Source organism: Martes martes (assembly GCF_963455335.1).
Source record: "Martes martes genome assembly, chromosome: 5".
NCBI lineage: Eukaryota > Metazoa > Chordata > Mammalia > Carnivora > Mustelidae > Martes > Martes martes.
In genome coordinates this window covers 61,524,560-61,542,423 of record NC_137892.1, presented here as the reverse complement: position 1 = coordinate 61,542,423, position 17,864 = coordinate 61,524,560, and positions in this window count along the sequence as shown.

Here is a 17,864-nt window from a genome sequence, read left to right as displayed (position 1 = left end):
AAGAGCTTGCCCAAGTTGACAGAGCTGACAAGTGGCAGAATGAGATTTCAAACCCAGGAAGTCTGGCTCCAGAGTCTTCCTGTATTGCCTTTTTCTTGATTGGGGGCAGAAATCTCTCACCATATAACTGAGCTTTTTTAGGTTCAGATCCCTGTGAGATGGAGATGCCATCCAAGGATCCGCCCGTTGGTAATGCGCAAATGGTCCTAAAATTTTGCATGTGATTTTAGGGAGTCAACCCACTCCAACCCATCACATCCAGGTTAAAAGCTTCTGCCAAATCCCTATCAAGATTCCAACGGCATTTTCACCGAAGCAGAAAAAACACTCCTGATCCAAAGAAGACCCCAAAGAGTCAAAGAAATCCTCAAAAAGAAGAACAAAGCAGGAGGCATCACACTTCCTGATTTCAAGCTATACCACACAGCTGTAGCCATTAAAACACTATGCTACCGGCATCAAAACAGACGGACCAATGGAACAGAATCTAGAGCTGAAAAGTAAACCCAAGCATACACCGTCAACTAAGACTGGACACGGGAGCTAAATATACTCCACGGAGTAAGGACAGTCTTGTCAGTAAATGGTGCTGGGATCATTTCTGTTACTTACAAGCTTCCCAGGCCCCTGGTGTGTTGTTATAGCACATATAGCAGCCTGGAAGGATGAAGGCAATATGCACCCATGGAACAAGAACAAAATTCTGTATCTAGGAAGAAAAGGAATAATCAGAAAACAGAAGAGAGCTCTTGCAAATTAGAATTATGAGAGCTAAAATAAATTCAACAAACTCTGAAAGATTAAAAAAGGAACCATCCAGTCAAGGCAAGGAAATAAAGAGGTAGAAATGGAAGAGAAAAGATGACCAGTCTGGAAGGCTCGGTATCTACCTAGTAGGAGGCCCGAAGATCAGGGACAGCTGTCAGGCCAGAGTGTTGTTGGCTAAGCCAAAGGCACGAGCTCCACCTGGAGCAGCTGGGTAGGGAGGTGAGGAGCTGGCCCCTTCAGGTTCGAGAGGACAAGGGTGTGGCCTCAAAGGTGACTACGCACAGGAATATGGTCCCCCAAAAGGTAGTAGGTGCTCTTACAAGTGAGGGGGAGCTGATGGATGGCTAGAAACTACAAATGCCACCATTCAGGGACACACGCTGACTCTTAGGAAGCAAACATTCTTTTCTAACTACTGATAGAATACCTTAAATAGGATCTTAGCATCCTATTGAATATGAAATCTACCCCCCTCCAGACTTCCTGTGCATCATCATAGGTAAGACTTCACGTGTATGTCCTACCGGCCAGTTGCTTCACATGGGCTCTCTCATGAAAGCTTTACAACAAAGTGGCTATATACATTCTTAATATCCCCATTTTACAAATGAAGGAACCACTTCCCGGAAAGATTCGGAAACAAATTCACACTTGGGGCGCCTGTCTGGCTCTGTTGGTAGAGCACGAGACTCTTAATTTCAGGATCGTGAGTTCAAGCTCCACGTCCAGCATGGAGCCTACTTCAAAAAATTTTTTAGTTAAATTTTAAAAAGCAAGTTCGGTCAGCTAATGACGAAAGCCAGAGTTTGGGCCAAGTTCACCTGACCATGGAGCTTGCTCCCTTAGCCATCCATGGGACTTTATATGCCTCTTCCAGGGCTCTCCAAGATCCAGACGTCCCACGGTACTCAGGACCCCACAGGGATTACTGGTGGGTCGTTAAACAGCCACAACCTTACCAGAGCCATGCACCAGGAGCATACAGCTCAGCACCTTGGCTCAGGGAGACCCTGGGATCCCCAGTTACCCACAGGAGGGCCAAAAGACCTCCCCATCCCTTTTAAAAATTGACATGTAACATTAATTTCAGGTGTACAACATGATTTGATATTTGTGTTTGTTGCAAAATGATCACTATAGTAAGTCTAGTGACCATCTGCCACCAGTTGGAAATTTTTTTTGGAATGAGAATTTTTAAGATCGACTCTTAGCAACTTTCAAATTTACAATACAGTATTAAAAACTATAGTCACAATGGTGTACCACCTGTCCCCGGGACTTATAACAGGAAGTGTGTTCCTTTGGACCCCGGTCACCCATTCTGCCCATCACCTACCCTTGGCAACCACCCCTCTTACCTTCCTCTTCCCACATCTCCCTCAGGGGCTGCGGGGCGTTTGCTCAGAGTATAGAACAGCAACCTCCACTCTCTCCCTGCTGGGAAGCCAGGCAAAGCAGAAGCTTGGGTGGTTTTGAGAGCCTCCAGAAAGCTGACCCTGCTTTCCCCTTCCTCTTCGGCTTGATTCTATCAGGCCCACCTGGATAATCCCTAGTATTTATTTTAGGTCCACTAATTAGTAACCTTAATTCCACCTGCAAAGTCCCTCCTCAGCTGTACTACATTGGTGTTTCATTTGAGTAACAGTGCCGGAGAACGGTGTTGGGGGAGGGAAAGGGATCACGGAAATTTCAAGGGCCACGTACCCCCTCGTGGGAAGGCATTCCCGAGATGTGCCTGCAGCAGCCCTGAGAGCTGCTGAGACAGTGCTTGCCCCTTTAGCCCACCGTCACCGGCACATGAGACATCCTTTCAAGGTCATGGTCTTCTGAAGGCTGAAGCCTCACTTTCTGACTCTGGCTGTCTTGGGAAGGCATTTGCTCTGCTCTGAACCACACTGGGATGGGACCTCTAGAGGCCATGGTGTCACCTCTCCCTGAACACACCACACAAGCCATTTCCTCCCTGAGGGCTCCCAGGGCTCGTAGAGTTTGCAGGACGCAGGACATCCCCCAGTCCCCCATATAGGAACCACCGTTTCTGTCCCATCATCGCTTTTTCCTCTTCCTCCCTTCCCCCTGCCCCATCATCAAAGACAACAAATACAACGTCCCAGGTACTTGGGCGAGATCCAGAGTCCTGTCTGTCCTGGAGCTGCTTTAGGCTTTTAGAATCTGAGGCCTGATCGCGTTTTCCTCCCTGTCAACATTCCTCACCTGAGGCAAAGGGCCTGGTCATCCGCTGCTTTCAGGTTTAAGTCTGTGTGTCCGGACGGGGGAGTGGGAGGGGCAAAGCAAAGCAAACGAGTTCACCTGCCACTCTCCTGATGTGGGCTCTTCTTTAAAATGCCCTTGGCACTCGGTCCATCACAGGCTTCCACCCTTGGACACCGAGTTGGAGCCAGAACCCCCCTTCCACGCGCTTCACCTTTCAGCACGGGGCAAGGAGTGGCTGTGGGCAGCTTTGAGGCCCGCACCCGACCAGGGAGACTTCTCTGTTCCCTGTTCAGGGCCCAATTCAGAACTCACCTCTCTATGTGGCCTCTCCTTCCGTCCTTGGGGATTCTCCCGTTTGCTGTCTGACGTCCTTTCAAGGAGGTGGTGACACACTTGTTCTCAGGATCAGACTGCCAGGTCAAAGGGAGAGAGCACGTCAGAGGAGCCTGCCCCCAGGATGAATGAATCAGGCACAGCCTTCCCCGGGCCCACCTGGAAAGGAGCACATTAAGGCTCCGCTTCCCATCCTAACGGTGCCAGAAGGTCCACAAGCAGAAGGGGAACATAGGAGGGAGGAAAATCCTTCAGATCACATAGTTTCATTGATCTTCTGGTCAGCCCTGGGCAAGGGCCAATGGAATCTTTAAAGGAACATAATCTTGACCCTTGTCCTCAGGAAGCTTATGACCATTGAGGAGAACCAAGATTCTCACATAAATGAATGAGACCGGAGACCTGGGTGGCTCAATCGGTTAAGCGTCTGCCTTCTGCTCGGGTTACGATCCCGGGATTCTGGGATCAGGTCCTGCATTGGGCTCCCTGCTCAGTGGGAAGTCTGCCTCTCCCTTTCTCTCTCAAGTAAATAAATGCAATCTTTAACATAACAAAAATAAAAAATAAGTGAATGAGACCAGACACCAAGGGGGACGGACCAAGTTCTCACACAAGCCAAGTCTGTGCAGTAAAAAGCAAGCTGGGCAAATGGGAAGGGGGCGGGTGGGGCCGCTGGGGTGGGGTGAGGCAGGAGTTTCCACAGGCGGTCTGTTAGATTTCAGGGGCTGCTGAACAAAGCTCTGCAAACTGAGGGGTTTAAACAATGGATATTTATTGTCTCACGGTTCCAGAGAACTAGTCTTAGAAATTAAGGTTTCTTCTGAGGGCCAGAAGGGAAGGATCTGTCCAGACCTCTCTCCTCATCTTGTTAATGGCCATCTTCTCCTTGTGTCTCTTCGCATCGTTGTCCCCCTCTATCTGTGTCCAAACGTCCTATGTTTACCAGAACACCAGTCATATTGGATCAGGGGCCAGCCTAGTGATCACACTTTAACTTGGTGAGCTTTGCAAAGACCCTATTTCCGGGGTTCATATTATGATGTGCTGGAGGTTAGGACTCCAAAATGTTTTTTAGGAGACACGATTCAACTCAAAACAGGTGGCTTCAGGGAGGAAAGGAGGCTTGAAAGACGAAATTTGCCCATTGGAAGGGGCAGGTTCCTAGGCACAGACAGGCACTGGGGGTCTTGCACTTTGTAATTACTGAATTAATTCTAAGATTTGGAACTATAGGAACATTGTCAGGGCCAAAAGATACCACATTGCACAGGCCTTCTATATGCATGCCCCACATATGGGTAGTGGGGCATGCATATTAGTGGGTAATCTCTCCCCGTCCCTCACAGAGTCATGGTCCCTGAGGAGACTGAGTCCAGCCATAGGCATTGGCTAAAGCCAAGTCCCCAAGGTTTCCCACCAAAGGGGAAAACTGCTGAGATGTACATGAGGACCCTAATGGAGACTGGTTCGGAAGGCAGCAAGCAGCCAGAGTAGGCTAAGAGGGCAGGAGGATCCTTCTCTCTGTCCTCACTACACATGCAAACATAGGAAAAACCCCTCTCCTGCCTGTTTGGATGACTTTACGGGTCCAGGACACAGGGTAGAGGAAGGAGAGCCACTGAGCCTGCACCTGACATGCACGAAGTGGCTTTGTTTGACTTTTGGTGCCATTTCCAAATGTGTTTGTTATGAGCGGAGTCATGTCTTCCAAAAATCAAATGTTGAGGTTCCTAACTCCCCAGGACTTCAGAATGTAACAGTATTTGGAGATAGGGTTTTTAAAGAAGTAATTAGGTTAAAATGAGGTTATTAGAGTGAGCCCGGATCCAACATGATTGGTGTCCTTATTAGAGGACAATGGGACACAGACAGAAAGAAAACCATGGGACGACACGGGGAACAGACAGAAATCTACAAGCCAAGGAGAGAGGCTCAGAAGAAACCAACCCTGGGGACGGCGGGACTGCAGACTTCCGGCCTCCCGATCTGGGAGACGATTTCTGTTGTTTAAGCCACCATGTCTGTGGTACTTCATTAATGTAGCTCTAACAAACTAATATGTTAAATCAAGATTCACATCCGGTGTGTTTTTAAACACTAATTCTTAAGTGTAAATATTAGAAGACTGTCACATTTTCATCTGTTCTTTTTTTTTTGTTAAAGGAGGCCCCATACCTAGTGTGGAGCGCAACACCAGACTTGAACTCACCACCCTGAGATCAAGACCTGAGCTGAGATGAAGAGTCCCACACCTACCCACACCTACTGGAAACTACTACCAGCCCTCACAAATCAAAGTGGCTCGGGTCTCTGGGTACCTCTGCGTAGCCCCCGTGCAGTGCCTGGGCTGCGAAGAGACGATCAAGCAGCCCACCGTCGGCTCTCTGGAAATGGGGAAGGTTGGTGTGCCTGGACGCGGCCAGCATATCTGGCCCCAGTGCCAGCTGGCACCACTGGACCGCACTTTCTCGTAGGCTGGCAACATCCCAGCCCCCCTCCTCCCAACCCCCACAGAACCATCTGGAAAATGAAAATAATACCGTCTGCTTCCTACCAAGCTCCAGGGACTCTTCGAGGGACGGGAAGAGATTACCCACTAAGCCCCCACATTCCTAGAGAAGCTTGTCCTGGAACAGGCTGTTGTCTGACCTTCTTTAAACAGCAGAAGGTGCCGGTTGGAGCGCTCTCCAGCTGCCCTGGGCCCAGGAGCCCCACCGCCTCCAGCCCACGTGACTGGAGGCGAGGCTTCCCACGGGCGCCAGCCACTCTGAGGGGTCCTCTCCTCCCACTCCTGTGCAGTGTGAGGCCAACTCCAGCCACCTGGGGATTGTGGGACTGCAGACTCCAAGCTTCTTCTGCCCTTCGCCCTCGTGATGCAGATCTTACTGGTCAGGGTGGGAAAGAGCTAGACAATACAGCAGGAAGGAACTGGAGTCTCGGATGTGTTCTGGCAGAAACCCCGACTCCCAGGCCAGCAGCCTGATGGTTGTTGTGGGAAAGTGTGCTGCTCTCCCTGGAGGCTCAGGGGGTTGCAGATCCGCCTGGGCTTTTACCCAGCCCCGTTTCCTCACAATTCCAGGTGGGCAAGCAGCCCCAGAGTCAGGGCAGTGTTTTCACTGGCTTTCCATAGTGCACCAGCAATTAATTTGTAAATTAGTGCCCTGAAATCCATAGGTGGGCACAGCTCAGTTTTGGAGTGTCCCTGAGAAACAACGCAGCCCCTCTCCAGATGGGCCTCTCTGCACCTTCCCTCCCTCCAGTGAGCCCTGGCCCAGGCCCCAGGGAAGATTCGTTCTGGTTAATTGCACTTTTCTTGGCAGGGTTTCCAGGCTCATGAAATTTGTCTCTTGCCAAAGGCAGAGGATCAGCTGGCAACAGCACGGGCTCCAGCGAATCAGGTGTAATCATTTTTTAATGACACATTCTTCCCCCTAATTATCAAAATCGTGCAGCTCACTTCAGCAAAATTAGAAAATGTTGAAAAGTATAAAGAAGGAAACAAGCCTGCGATTCTAGAACTAGAAAATAACCCGTTTTAACATTTTGAAAAATGTTCTTCAAATCTTGCATGTGCTTAAGTGTAATTGGTATACGGCTCCACACTGGGCTCCCCAGGTTCTTTGAAAGCATGATTTTCGACAGCTGTGGAATAGTTTCCCCAAATAGACCCTGAGCCACTTGAGGCCAGGACTTGTTCCTTTTCATATTCCTGGCATTTGACAAACAGTAGGTGCTCAACAAAATTGTGGTGAATAAATGGAAGTTTCCTGAGTTTATGGCTTACTGCATAAAAGATGATCCGTTTTTGCTGATTTCAATCTCAGTTGAATCTCTGAAGGCTAGTGTAGGAGTATCCAAAAAACTACACGTAGAGATCGAGTGCAGTTACCCTCTGAAAGCAAGCCATCTAGAACGCGTCTATGGCTCTTCAACAAACCTTCAGGGGGACCCCTGCCTCTGCTGACAAATGGGGAAAATTCTAGAAAGGAAGGGAATCTTTGTTTGGGGTACGTAATAGATTGGTCACAAAGTTAATTCAGCATTGAAATGGACAGAAGACGTCAATTCCAACAAATGTAAAAGAAATCAACCGTCTGGCCTCATCTGGGAAACCCATGCTGGGGAAGAATGGGGCAGATGGACTAATGTGGGGCAGAGCGGAAAGCCTCCCGTTGGCTGCGGCAGGGTAAAATCGGACCCCTTACCTTTGGCCCCTCTGGCATTCCATCTTGTCTCTCCCCTTCCTGGACAAGCGAGCTATATTCGATCTCCTTTACAGATTCTAAAACCAGGCTTTCCTGTTAAGAGTCAGGGCCAGAGACTTTCCGCTGCCTCTTGCCCTGGGGATATTTGACCTGGGCCTTAAGTCCTATAACATTGATGTTTTCTGGGAAATAAATAGAAATGAAAATCTAGCTTTGTGTCCCCTCCTCTCACTGACAGGGGTGGGACAGGCCAAGTCAGTCCAGGTCATTTCGAACCTTGTAGGAAATGTCAGTGCGTATTCCCTCCTTCCTTCTCTGGGACGTGGGAGGCCCATCTCGGTGCCCTGCGGCTGAGGAGGGGCGTGGCAGGGAGTGCCCACCTGCTTTCTCCCCCACTGTGGGCAGAAACTGAGAAGCTGGTGGCTTACCTCTAAGAGGATGTCATACGCTCCTCCAGTGGCCTGGAAGCAGCCTGAGCTCAGCCAGCATCCCAACCCATCCCAGCCCATTGACTTACTAGCAGCCCTCCGCGGAGCCAGTCCTGGCCTGGCCTGGAAGGGAGGCCGTATACAGGAGGACGCAGGCTTGTGGAGACCATTTTTCATTCCGCTCCCTGGCTCTGGCCACCAGAAGTCGTGGAGCCCAGAACAACGTAACTAATCACGTGCCAGAGAAATGACCCACAGGGAAAATGGTGCAGGGGGTTGCTTAATCCAAGATGTGGGGATAAGACAGACCTGAGTTCCAGGGGTCACTCTTCCCTGACTCGCCATACCACCACAGAGCGGATAGGACCTGAGCCTCAGTTTCCTCATTTGTACCCTAGGCTACTACCGGCACCTCCCCAGGAACTGGTGGGGGTCTTAAGTAGATTGTGCCCGGACAGCACTGTGCCTGGGGCCCAGCACATATGCAGCGCTCAACAATATTAGAAATGACGAAGGCGATGATGAAAATATCATAAGTGTGACACCACCAAGAGGAAGGGGCAGATGCTGACAGATGATTACAGTGGGCACCCTGACTCCCCAGTCTGCAATCTTTCTCTGATTCTCAGGGCTTTTTTTTTTTTTTCCAGTCTGTGAGCACACGACATTTCCATCAGCCCTGAATGCTCACTGGTGTTTTCGCTTGAAGCAAATAGGCTGTATTAGTTTCCTGTGGTTGCTGGGGAAAAAACACGTCAACACAGGAGTTACACTCTCACAGTTCTGGAAGCCAGACATCTGAAATTAAGGTGTGCTCTGAGGCGTCTACCCCAGGGAGCTTGCTCATACAGGTTCCTGCCCTGCCCCCTGGACTGGCTGCAGGATGCTTGAGCCAAGTGGAGATAAGAACTAACCATTTCAAACAGGTGCCTTAGGTAATTCCGATGCACTGGGACAAAACCAGCCATGACAATGAAATTATAATCCAACCAACCCGTCTGTAGCCATGGACTCAGTCTCCAAACTTTCTAAGAGTTTGACATACATAGTCTGACATACATAGCCTGTATGTCAGACTAGAAAGAGTAAGAAGTTGGGCGTCCAGCAGGATTGAGTTCCAAACTGAGGTCCTCCACGTAATAGCTGTGGGACCTTGGGCAAAATGCTTGACGTCTCTGGATCTCAGCCTCCAGTTCTGGAGAGTGGGAATAATACACCTCTCGGGGTTGTAGTGTTAACTAAATAGCGATTACATAGAATGCCAGCAGTAGGTTGAGGCAGACACTGCCGCCCTTCACTAACTCATTCCCTCCTCTTCGCTGATACACAGCTAGACTACATCTCCAAATACCCGGGATAGTTAGGTATGACCACGTGGCCGGCGCTCACCAAGGGAATGACTGTTGTGTGCTTGTGCTGGACAAAGGCTTAAGGAACAGTGCACCTACTCCATGTTTTCTTCCATCTTGCGCCAACTGGAGGTAGACGACAGGCCCTAGGGAAGAAGGGAGCAACAGTTACACGAGGAACCTGGGTCTCTGAACTGCTAGACAGTGGAAAGCTACCACCAACAAGAAATCCTGCCTTGGTATTTTTTTGCAAATGAGTACTAAGCCTGTGAACTTTGAGAATCTATTTTTCTATTTATTTATTTATTTATTTATTTATTTATGAGCGTGCAAGAGAGAATGAGAGAGAGAGCAAGTGCCCAAGTGCAGGGGGGCGGGGAAGGGCAGAGGAAAAAGACTCCCAAAGAGACTCCCTGTTGAGTGAGGAGCCTGGCGTGGGGCTTGATTTCATGGCCCTGATATCACAACCTGAGCCAAAACCAAGTCCCCAGGAAATGTTTGTCTTCTTTCTGCAGCTCCAAATAATAATTACACATTACCTAAAAGTAGTGCAAGAGTTTTATTATACTCAAAATACCTTTATAGGATAAAACATGGTCTTTCTGTGGTAGGCAGAACTCAAAGATGGCCTCTCTGAGATTCTTATCCACTCTTATTGAATCAACTGAACACAGATCTAGGTACTTCTGTGAGGGAATTCTTCAGATGTAATTAAAGGTCCAAAACAAGTGACCTCAAAATGAGATTATATTAAGGGACTGATTCAGTCATGGGGAGGGGCACCTGGGAGGTGCAGTTGGTTAGGACTCCCGGTTCAGCTCATGATCTCAGGGTTATGATCTCCGATTCTTGAGATCAAGCCCTGCCTCAGGCTCCCTGCTCAGTGGAGAGTCTGCTTAAGTTTCTCTTTCTCTCTTTCCCTCTCCCTCTGCTCCTTGCCACTGTACTCTCTGTCTCTAAAATAAATAAATCTTTAAAACAAAACAAAACAAACAGGGCACCTGGGTGGCATAGTCAGTTAAGCATCCTACTCTTGGTTTCAGCTCAGGTTGTGATCTCAGGGTTGTGAGATGGAGCTCCAGGCTGGGCTCCGTGCTCAGCACAGAGTCTGCTTGAGACTCTCTCTCTCTCTCTCTCTGTCCCTCCCTGCTCTTCCCCCTACATCACTCCCCCACCCCCGCACCCTCTCTAAAATAAATCTTAAAAACAAAACAAACAAAAAAAGAAGGGAAAGTCAGAGAGATTCAACCGTGAGAAGGATCCATGTGCCCTTGCTGCTTTGAAGATAGAGGGCTATGTGAGGAGGACCTGAGGGCAGCCCCTGGATGGCAGCCAGCAAGGAAACAAGTCCTTCAGACCTACAGCCACAAAGAATTGGATTCTGCCAATTACTTGAGAGAAGATTCTTCTCAGAGCCCAAGATAAGAGCTCTGTCTAGCCAACATCTTGATTTCCAACTTTGTGATACCCTGAGCCTAGAACTTAACCAGGCCCACCCAGAGAGTTCTGACCTTCAGAACTAGGAACTAATTTGTGTTGTTTGAAGCTGCTAAGTTTGTGGTAATTTGTTACAACAACAAAAGAAAATATATTCTCCAAATGCAGCAGTGGTAAGTTAGATGAGTTGCTATCCAAATACCCTCTTAGATTTCCACTTGCTCAGTTCCTAGTGCTTGGTTGTATATTCAGGAGCTCCTTGCCCTATAGCACTTGTGATCTGGTGGGAACACAGTCTGGATGTTAGTTGGAGTTCTATGAGCAGAGATAATCCACTGCCCATGTCACCAGCCCCTAGATCCAAAACTTAGAAGTGGCACTGCTGTCAAGAAAGAAAAGTTGGGCAAAGAGATTTCAAAGCCCAGTGTGCTCACCTTCAAGTAATGGTAGTTGAGTCCCCTACTATGAAGCAAGTTCTGGAGAGCCTTTGCCTGTTCCCACTTAGCTGATCTTCATCTATTTCCACCATGTTTATTTTTCAAGTAGATTTAGGGCTCTGAGATAAAGTAACATATTAGGTGTTTTTAGTAGTTTTAGAAATTATTCACACTATTTCCAATAATAAAAGGAAAATTTCATATAAGGAGGCTACAGGAATGGGTGGTGGACACTCAAAGTCAGGAAAACATGTGGGGAAGAGCCTAGAACCAGAATCTGGAAAAGTGACCAGAGCTCTCTATCTTGTATCTTGTCTCAGAAATCTTTCTTTATCTTATCTTATGGCAGATAGCCTTCTTTCCTACTTCTCTGGTCCATAGGACAAAAAAAAAAATGTGACCACGGAATGGCCTGTATTTAATGGTGATTATCTGGCCACTGGCAGGGAGATAGCTCTTCCTCCCCAATACTCCCCTATCCTGATTCCAAATTTCAGGGGAAGGGACACAAACTGGACCACCTTGGTCCAAGTGCCATTCTAGATTAATTCACCAACTAAGTCGCCAACCCCCTAACCTGGGTGGTGAGTGGCTGTGGGCTGTCTTATTTATGAATGTGGCAATTGAGCCTATCTCTATAACCCTTTGGAAGGAAGGGTCGGGGAAGGGACAATTCCTAGAGAAAATGTAGAGGGGAAGACAAGGCAAAAGGGGTTCACCCCATTCCTGATAGTGTGGTGAGATAGCAGTTACATGGCACCAGACTCTGTGCCTCCCACTATCTCAGTATCACTAAGCAACATGGTATAGTCACACTTCCTTATGAAGCCATTCACCCATCTATTCATTTAACAAAGAGCAACTACACATCCCGGCATTACGCAAGGTACTTGGTACACACAATGGTGGAAAAAATATGATATTCTGTCCTCTTGAAGAGGGCAATACTACCACATAAATCGAAAAATTACAGTACTGTAAAAAAAATATTAAACTTAGTCTAAAACCCACATCAGATCGAGGGTTGGGCTGAGGAGATTGTCAAGAAATCTTCCTAAATAACATGCTACCTGAAAGAAATCTTGAAAATTAGTAAGACTGGTAGAGATAGGGTTAGGAAGAGTGTTCCAGGCAGCATCAAGTTTCATTGCCAAGGAGGAGCATTTGGGGAAACCAAAAAGTAGTACAGAAAATTGACAAGAGGTGTATGGGGGTGAGAGTGTTGGGAAATAGACTAGAAAGGTAAATAGAGACTCGCTCTGAAGGGACCTAGAAACCATAAGCACATGATGATGGCAATGGGCTTCCTACAAAGGCATGAACTAAGTAACTTGAGTTAATTTCTTGAAAGGTCACCATGGCTTCTAATGGACTGGGAGTATCCGAAAATGGAAAGACGCAGGTGGGCAGTTGTTCCAATAACTAGTGATTAAGGTGGCCAAGGTGAACTAAGACAGTGACTTTGGAGATAGAAAAGAGCAAAGTGATTCAAGAAATGTCATTGTATGGGTCAAGAAAAGGCCATACAGTAGGTGGGGTGGTGAGACAAAGATAAATAAAGTTATTACTTGAAATAGTGGAAAAAAGACTGAGACTGATTCTATCAGCATTTACTCAGCAGACTCACAAGGCTGAATCATGAACATTCCTGCAAACCTAAAGTTTGAGACTATCTGAGCAAGGAGGAGCTTATGGGTTACCTGTCCATGTGGTCGTCTGGGTTTTCTTGTCTCCACAGGACAAACAGGAAGAGAACCTTTCAGGGTCATCATTACAAAAATTCAGTCAAATACAATGCAAAGCCAAAATGGTGGGGTGGAGGAGAACTGAAAATTTGATTGAGTTTCAACCCCCAGATAGAACTGGGACAAAAATGGCCAACTAGGCAGAGACCCAATTTAGATTATAAAAAGCTAATTCATCAGTAAGATCAGTACTGACTCTAAAAACAGAAGTAAATGAAGAGTCAGTTAAGCACAAAAGTTTTTGCTGTGATGTTATGCAGGAAGATCCAAACTGCACTAAATATGAAATTCCCTGCCAAGGAGAAACATAATCTTCCCTGATGGCGAAAGTCAGAATCTCATGACATCAGCCAGATAACCACAAAAGAATGAATCTTGTAATACAAGATGTCCGTAAGCCATCATGAGACTATGCTCTCCCCACTAACTAACCAACATTCATCATTCACTGATTCATTTACTTAACAAACACATTCCATTTCATAGCCATGTTCTTATTATGCTGACAGGTAAAAAAGCGATCTACCTAAAATGTAAGCTTTCCAACAGGCATTTTTTCCTTCAATGTTGTGACATGTATCTTTCTAACGGCTGTACACATACCACTTTTTCTGTATTAAAACCAACAAATAGTTATTACTGCCTTTTTGTCCAAATAAAATTTATAAATTTTAACCTGGCTACTAAAGAAATTTTTAATTAAAAACTTTAATTTAAAATGTTTAATCTGGCCACAGTACCCGGCTATATTCATTGTAGAAATTTCCAAAGAAGAATATTAAAAGCATAAATTCTAACACTCAGAAGCAATCAATTCTATAAATTAGGACATATTGACAATATAGGTGACAGAGAAAAAAAGGAAACTGTAAGAAAAATGTTAAAATCTCCTTATTCCATATTATGATTGTATTATAAATTTTAATATTTGGTGTCCCACCCTTGGGGGAGATAATATGTCCCTGTCTCATTGCATCAGCCCTGGGTGTGTGATTTGTGTGGCCCCCAGTGTGGGAAGGTTATATATCCCCACCCTGTTGACCTCAAGAGTGGCCATGGGACTTGCTTTGAGCAAAGTGATGGTAACAGAAATGTGCACCACCTCGTGGTTCTTCCATCTTCTCTCTTTCTTCCATGTGATGAAGGATAATTAGAAGGTAGGCAGGCAGGGACAGCCCTCCCCCCCCAAGCCCCACCCCCCCCCGCCCTAAAAGGAAACCACGCTTCAAAGGATTTACATCACCCTCAAAGGAGCCCTCCTCCCTTTCCCATGTGACAAAAACCTGATTGGATGGCAGGCACAGGGATGGTTAATCAGATTAAAATAGCCCACCAACAAGCCCATAAAAACCCCTAGACTTAGAAATTCCTGTGGCAACCCCTTTGGGTCCCCTCCTTCCTTCCTTTGTATTATTACTTTGCTGTCACTCAATAAACCTTACTTTGCTCTCCACCACTCTGTTTGGTGTACTGCTTCATTCTCTGAAGTGGCGTGACCAAGGACTGTGGGCACCCATGGAGAAAAAATCCTGTAACATGCAAGACCAGTATAGGGGAGAAAAAATAATTTTCCTTCTACCCTTCTAAGTTCTAGGCTGGAGCCCCTATAATAAAAGAGAAAAACAGAACAAAGAGAGGTTTATTGACATGTTATAGGAAAGGAAAAAGAATTTTCACTCTACCCTTGAGTTCTTGGCTGAGACTCCTGTATTAATAATAGATAAGCAAGAGAAAAACAAACAGAAGCTTATTAATATGTATATTTCATGTACACATGGGAGATAACCCAGGAGAAAATGAGTGATTCCCTGAGGTGGCTTAGAATTCAGGCTTAAATACTGTCTTAATAGGAAAAGCTGTGTGTGAGAGGGATGGGGTGGGGGGGTGTAGGCTTTTTAGGGAGAGTAAATGATTTTTTTTTTATTTTTAAATTTTTTTTAAATTGAAAAATTTTAAGATTATTTATCTATTTATTTGACAGACAGAGATCACAAGTAGGCAGAAAGGCAGGCAGAGAGAGAGAGAGGAGGAAACAGGCTCCCTGCTGAGCAGAGAGCCCCATGTGGGGCTCGATCCCAGGACCCTGGGATCATGACCTGATCTGAAGGCAGAGGCTTTAACCCACTGAGCCACCCAGCCGCCCCGAGAGTAAATGATTTTAGGAAAGAGGAATGGGCCCTTAGGAGAATGGATGGGAGGTATGATAGTTTGGAACAGTTCATCTGGGTGTGATGTCAACTTCTAGTCTCTCCTGTGATGAAGTCCATCCTCCCCAGTTGATGACAATCCCAGGGAGGAAATTTATAATAACTGAGTTCCTTTTGGAGGATCTGTCTTTAGGCTAACAAGGTGAGTTCAGAAAAAGCTTCTCCCTGCACTTGCTGTTTTTAAAGTACCTACAACTCAAAATAATATGCCCAAGTGGCATGTTTGTTACCCATCATTCTCTACTTTGTGTATACATGGAGATACCCACAATGAAATAACTCTCAGAAATGGGTTACAACTCAGGCTTAAATAACAGCTTCAGCTAAAGACAAAAGAAAGAACAGTGTGGGGAAGGCCAGTTATGGGCGAGTAACCAGAAAGAGCATGGTAAACAAGAGTAAGGTTTTTATGCAGATTTAAGTCACTTGCCTCCTCCGTTGATAAGGGTCTAAAGTTGTCTCCAGGGATTAACATTTCTCCTTTCTGGTACACAGAGGATGGGGGGAGGGGTGGAATATAACTGTAAATTTATGCCCTGCTTTCAGGCAATAGGGAGAGCACAGAGCTTTTCTTCTGTTTCTTCTCAATTACCTTTGGCTCAAAATAATCCTTATGCAAAGTGACATATTTTGGTGTGCCATATTCTGCTACCCTTCATCAGCAAAGTGTCAAATAAAGGCTGCTGTATCAACCTGCCTTCTGAAGTGAAGAGAAACAAACAGAACTATAGACAGCCCACAGCTGAATGTAATATGAAGGAGAACAGAACTTTAGTCACTATGAGCCACTGAGACTTTTGGAGTTGCTTGTTACCACAGCATAACTGAGCCTACACTGACTGATACACCCCAGGTGTCAACTGAGTTCTTAGGTCTGAAGAGAACTGTCAGTGGCGCCTGGGTGACTCAGTGGGTTAAAGCCTCTGCCTTCAGATCAGGTCATGATCCCAGGGTCCTGGGATCGAGCCCCGCATTGGGCTCTCTGCTCAGCAGGGTGCCTGCTTCCTCCTCTCTCTCTGCCTGCCTCTCTGCCTACTTGTGATCTCTGTCTGCCAAATAAATAAATTTTTTTTTAAATCTTAAAAAAAAATGAAGAGAACTTTCAGGCACTGAGATAAGTAAGTTGAGTTTCAACTTATGTTTGATATATACAAATAATGTATTTTAAATTTTAATTTCTAAGCCTTTAAACTCATGTAATTTTATTTACAAATTGATGAATTTTTTGTTAATATTTTATTATCCAATTTTATTTGGGTTTGATTCATAAATTTATAAGCCTAATTGGCAAATTAGGCTTGCAAATTTAATAAAGTATACCCTAATATTTATCAAATTCTTAAATTAAGTTTTAGGAAATTCACATTACAATCTAATATATTTGATTTTCTCAAATCCTTCAAAAATCCCAAAAAAGTATTCACATTTCTATAGACTAAATCTTTCTAAACATTTGAAACATGCTAAATATAGAGTTCAACTATATAAACTTCACAATTTATAACTTAAACATGTAAATAGTGACTTTAAACTTAACTAACTACATGTTCTTATGAATTATTGATATTTTAAATCTAATTAATCAGTCTCTTTACTTGCCTTGTCACCCTAAAAGGCGGAAAAACATACTACATACTATAATGATTACAAAACTTATTTCTAGATAAAATTCATTACTAGACATAACTTATCTTGTCATCAGAGTTTTTGTAAGTATTCTTGTTTACTGGCAATATCAGAATATTCCAGACCCTCCTATTTCCTGTCCTAAGATATGCAGTGTGCTTCTCTCCAGGGAGCCCTGAGCCCTACCTTGGGCTTCTGCCTAGAATGTCAGAAGATGGATCTACAAAGTAGCCCCTGAGGGCCACAAAGAAAAAGCTAGAAATTCACAGTAACCTTTGGCTTTAAGTCCTTGAGATACTGAACCAAATAGTCAGGTGTTTAAGACACTGAGGTCCAATACATTACTCCAGGGCAATTCCTCACTAATATAATTGCTATACAAATAGAAAAGCCAAGAGAAACCTCTACATACGAAGAGAAAAAAATTGACCTGAAAGGGTAGTTTGGGTTGGGGGGGGTGGCGTGGTAAAGAAAAGAAGGAAAAGGGATAGGAGAATGGAGATTTGGCAACCTCTGTAAAAACAATTGCAATTATTCAGAATTTTGAGAAAAATTTGCCCCTTTCCCCTGTGTAAAACAAGGGTTAGAACAGTAAGGGCCATGGGATCTTTGTGAGGATTATGCCAGGCACACATCAGGGGTTCCATAAATAGGAACTACCACTATCCTTTTAAACTGGAATTCCAGAACGGATTAGAGCTGGGGACTGGACACCCTAAGACACGCAGAAGCCCATTCTCTCTCTGCCTCCCTCTTCTACTTCTCCTCTGCGCATCTGCTTCAATCCTGTAGCTTTCCTGAAAACTGGGTTTGTGTCCATAATGCCTAAAAGAGTCACTAACAACATCTGTTAAGTTTCCCACCCCCTTGAGGCACCTGGGTGGCTCAGGCAGTTAGGTGTCCAACTTTTGATTTCGGGCTCAGGTCATGACAGTTGTGAAGTTAAGCCCCACGTCAGGCTCTGCTCTTATTGGGGAGCCCACTTGAGAGTCTCTCTCCCTCTCCCTCTGCCCCTTACCCCACCCCCCCTCAAAAAAAAAATAAATAAATAAATAAAATCTTTTTTTTTTTTTTTAAAGATTTTTATTTATTCATTTGACACAGAGAGAGAGATC